The sequence below is a fragment of the Pinus tabuliformis genome, chromosome 7 (assembly GCF_031772625.1).
Source record: "Pinus tabuliformis cultivar Carrire ecotype Pingquan chromosome 7, CPIR1, whole genome shotgun sequence".
Lineage (NCBI taxonomy): Eukaryota > Viridiplantae > Streptophyta > Pinopsida > Pinales > Pinaceae > Pinus > Pinus tabuliformis.
Genome location: NC_142293.1, coordinates 1648437398 through 1648442605, shown reverse-complemented (window position 1 = coordinate 1648442605; position 5208 = coordinate 1648437398). Strand labels below are relative to the sequence as shown.

Below are 5208 nucleotides of genomic sequence, written 5' to 3'. Positions count from 1 at the left end.
AAAGACATCAACAACATTTGATCTACAACAAATCATTATATAATGTAAAGATTATGTGTCTCTACTTTACTTTATGGCATATTTTAGTTTAAATCAGCCAATATCATTCTTTACTTAAGCCAACCTACAAGTTATAACAAATCATTCTATGATGTAGAGTTTCTTTACTTCTCCTCTACTTTGAGTCAAAGCATTTTTAATTTAAAATTAACTTGTCATTCTTCTAATTTATTTCAAGTTTAAAATTATAACAAGATTGTCAAAATAAGCCCCATTGCATGGTCAACTGGGTATAATTTTTTTAAACAAAATAAAACTTACAATCAAGTACTTTTAATCTTTGAGAATTAATTTTAATCTTAATTTAATTATTATTTTGGTTATTGAAAAGTTTTAATATAAAAAATAGAAAATATATTATCATTATTAATTATAAAGAAGCCATAAGAATTAAAGTTTAATAAATCATTTGTGTATTATAATTATTTTGTTTTTTGACATGATTATTATAAAAATTCAATAAATCATTTGTATATTATAATCATTTTGTTTTTACATAATAGTATAGAAGGGAATTTTTTAATAAAAACTGTATTAGTAAAAAAAAGTTAATTTATTATAAAACATTATTCTCGAAAAACAAAATTATAAATATAAAATTAGTTCCCTGACGAGAAATATAATCCCTTGATAGGAAATATAAAGATACAAAGACCCATAAAAAAATTGTCTCATCCCCAAAAAAAAAATCCCAAATTCCACCGTGGTGGCTATTAACATATTTATTGAAATATTATTTGGAGTCTAAGATGATGGGGGCACCTTCACTGGCTTGATTTACAAATAAAATTATTAATGAAACTGCAATTTAGTTTCAAAAAGATGCCGCTCAGCTGCAGTAAAACCCTTAAAATTTGCGATATTTTTTTATAAACAGTGATTTCAGCACAAATTCGGCTGATTGCAGAAGAATATGCTGCTTACAACTGGTCCGTCCAGATCCCGTATCGATTCCGATACACAACTTTCTAATTTTGCAAGATTGCAAGAAGATTTATCGCAGGGAGCGAGAAAAACTTAACATTCTACCGACGCAAACCTTCCGTTATGGCGCTTCGCTAGAAAATCAGAGACAGCAGGAAAGGCTGGGCGAAAGCCATCCATGAGCCCGGCATTGTTGAGACTTCGAAACTTCTTCTCAACCGTTGACCGCCGTTTTCCAATATATTCCTTCCCGGGAGGAGCGATTTCCATCCATTTCTCATTACCTGCTGCTGCGTTTGTCTTCGAAATTGCCATTACCAGAGATTGCCTGCCACAATCTTCAAGTAAAAACCCTAACCTGGATAAAACAACCTTCAAATAAAAACCCTAACCTATACAATACCATATTGGCGAGGCGGATTAAGATGCGTTGAGTAAATGAAAGATGTTTGCAGAGGAGGGGGAATGGTTTGCTTGATTGCTCGAAGGTATATTCCCATCCCTAGTTAACCAGGAATACAGGCGGAACCGTTTGCTTAAAAGTCTAGCGGAAAACGTTAAAACGTTGGAAAGCGACTCCACTGGGGATCGAACCCAGAATCTCTGGTTTCGTAGACCAGCGCCTTATCCATTGGGCCATGGAGTCATAGTTGAAGTACGCGTTTTACTATAATTTCCCCATCTTGATGAATTACATCTAAGTCAGTAAACGTTTTACTATAATTTCCCCATCTTGATGAGTTACATCTAAGTTTTTAAAACTGCTGGAACAATTATTACTGACAAATTCAGCATGTCTCCCTTCTGAATTGAGCATAGATATATTTGACTCGTTGGATTCTTCCGTGACTGTTTGTGTTTACTCCAGCGTTGTAGCACTTGTGGGTGGTTTAAATGTTAAATGTTTTTAATTGTTTGTTGTTTTTTTATTATTTTTGTTTAAAATTGCCTGAGAATATTAGAAAGATAATTATTAAAAAGTTGAATGACATGTATGATTAAAGTGTTTTAAAGGGAGTTGTTTTTCGTGTGATTTTTTGGGTTAGTCATCAAGCTTGTGATTTCAATAAATTTCTGTTTTCTAAAGAAATTAGACTAGAAAAACCCACCGGAACAATTTCCAAAATATCTCACTAAAGACAACTCTGTTTTAGTTATATATTTAAAAATATAATTTAGAATACCATAGGTGAATGAATACCATGGGTGGATGCCACTTACAATACCATTAATTAATTCCATGGGTGGATAAATACCATGGGTTGACGAATACCATGGGTGGATCCCACTTACAATACCATGGGTAAATTCCATAGGTGGATGAATACGCCCCTGGTACGTGGAAATCCCTGACTTGATTGGATTTTCATATGTTAATAAGATATGTTTCTCTTATGTTTTATGTGCAAATGTACTTGTTATTTTATGGATTCAATGGTTGTTCTATTGTTGCTATTTATCTGGTTATATGTTGGTTATAAGTATAGTTTTATGACAATCTTGAATTATGGCTCTCATCATGTTTTGTTTAGTAGATGAAATGTTAATGAATTAATGACCTATTAGATGATAATGCAGCTAATGTAAGAGGGCATCAAACCTTATTGAAACTTATAAGATAAGTATGAGGTCCCTATGTTGAGATCTGTTTTTATGACTTGTACATTACATGTTCGTGATGTGTTTGATGAAATTTGTTTCATGGTTAGGATGAGTCAGACCGGGTCCTTGTTAAAGTTTTGCATTAGAGGCATTTTATTCTTGTTATTTACTATTTTTGATAATTTCATCAAGTTATGGGTAGAGCCCTGAGTCTTAGCCCTGAAAAAATGTCTCTGAATTTAGCGTCGCTGGCACAAAACTGCCTAAAAAATACTTTGGCCGCATGGAGGACTTGTTGTGGGAGTGACTGGAGGACTTCAATCGCCTGGAGGGCTTGTAATGGGAGTGACTGGGGGTCCAGTTCAGTGAAAAGGAAAGTTACCTCAGGGGTCGGGGACTTGGAGTGGTTGGTTAGCCTCTAGGGTTCCTATAGCTCTCGAGGAAGGTCAGTTCGGTTTTGGTTTGTTGATTCCACTTCCTTAATTGTACTTTGAGAGTTCAATCATATCATAGTAACTCTTCGTCACATGTTTACCCTGGTGGACCAGTTAGCTTGGGTAAATGTGGGAGGAGGGTGGTTACGGAGTGGTATTAGAGCATGGTTCAACCCTTGGAATGGATGGACGAAATGTGTTTGTCGTGCATACATGTCGGTTGCATATGTGACCATTATGATTATGGTCTATGTGTTTATTATGTATGCATGACATTTGTCATTATTGCAGTTATGTTGTCATATAGAAGTGATGACGTTGTTGTTGGGCTCTGTTTTTTTGTGAATGCATTGCAATTGTATATGCATTGATTATGTGTGTTAGTGTCTATATGTTGTTGTGCGTGCATTGTGTTGTGACATCATGCATGGTAACTGGGATGATGATTGAGATGATGTCTATATATTGTTATGATTATGATTATACATGTATTGTGCTAATCTGGTTGATATTGCAGACAAGATATCCTCCCCTGAACTATACTAAGGTATGTTGGTTATGTTTATGTTTTGGTTTAGCAGACATGATATAATTGTAGGAAGAAGAAGATCAAATATGGCTAGCAAAATGGTAGACTACAGTTTACGAGACTCTCCCTATAGATTAGATAAGCAACATGGTGATGGGTACTCTCCTGACATAGAAGACACTTTGAGAAGTTTAAAAGAAGAAATAAAGTTTTGTAAAGCAGATAATGATAGAATCATTCAGTCACAAGAGAAACTTTCAAGGGCACATGAGAAACAAGCAGAGGTTAATCCAATCATCCTTCAGAGCTTGTTGGACTTGTAGAAACAAGGACCAATTAGGATTATTTATGGACAGGAGGACATGAATAATGGAGCGTAACAAGTCGAATAGAGTTGACACAGTTAGAGATGACAGGTTCTTAGATACACATGATAGACGAGGTAGTAGACATGGGCTTTACTCTAGCTATGGTTAAGAAATGTATCATTTTTATAGGTCATTTTGTCACATCTAGTCAATAGGCCTTCAAATAGGATCATTCACATCCTTTGAACACTTTGTCATCCTCCCTACACAAATCCCTAAGTATGCCTTTCTCATATCCCTCAGTGTCTACCTAAAACTACTTCATTTCAGTAATTTTTAGGACCAACGCACCTTGGCCTCTCATTGGCCAACGTTGAATACCAATTTGTCATACTCTAGGCCTGCGATGATCACCAGCAGGTCGCTTAGTCTTGGGGGTGAATTGATTCTAGAAATTCGGGAATACAAAAAGAATCCAAAATATTCCTCTTCCAGAAGCTTCCAGGATCTGTTGTAACTATTTACCTTGGATAAAAGTCTCGATTCCTATCCTATCATACCTTGGAGTTTTCATCCCTTATCCCTTGAGCTCACCGTCAAGAGTGGATCTCAAGCCCAAATTGGTAAAAGGATAAGAATTCATGACTAACTCCTTGATCTATATATTTACATCCATCCATAGGCAAGGGGTTGACTTTTAGAGATTGATTCTACCCTTATGCTGTTGATGTGAGAGATATTATTCCATGCATTAGGGTGACTAGAGGTGCACTTTGTGGTAAGGAAAGGACAAGTCAACTTGGAGAAGATATTATATAAGATTAACACCTATTTTTGGTTGTAACTCACTCAATTTCTATTAATGCAAAGAGTTCTTTGTTTTCCTATATATGATGTTATGATTTTATGTATTTCAATACCATGTTGATATATTAAATAAAGTGATTAGATGATGCTACATAGGTCTCGTAAGTTGTTGGCTTGTGTTTTTTTATTATGCAGGTTCTAATTACAATTATCGGAGATAATTTTGGAGCATATAAGCCAAGGAAGGAGAGAAGCATACGACAGGTTCCAGGTAGGCTTCATCCTGATATCTATTTACTTTAGGGAAAACATCAGCTTATTTTTCTTTATGTTTTTCTAGGTCAATCCACTAGGCCTAGGTTAGATATTTATGTCTACAACCGTATATGATGTATAACAATCATGATCATCATCGTTATCATCCTTACAAGAAGAATGACAGGGGATATTTTCCGGATGAGTTCAAGAAATAAAAGCCACCAACATTTTATGGAGAAATGAAGAAGTCACAAGATGTAGAAGCATGGTTGCTTGGGATGAATAA

The 5208-nt window shown here is 35.0% G+C and overlaps 1 non-coding gene across 1 annotated transcript; it reads right to left on the bottom strand.

Moving 5' to 3' along the window:
• Positions 1 to 1557: 1557 nt before the first annotated feature.
• TRNAR-ACG (transfer RNA arginine (anticodon ACG)) lies at positions 1558 to 1630 on the bottom strand. Its single transcript has one exon. It is a non-coding gene; the product is annotated as a tRNA-Arg (tRNA).
• Positions 1631 to 5208: the final 3578 nt, after the last annotated feature.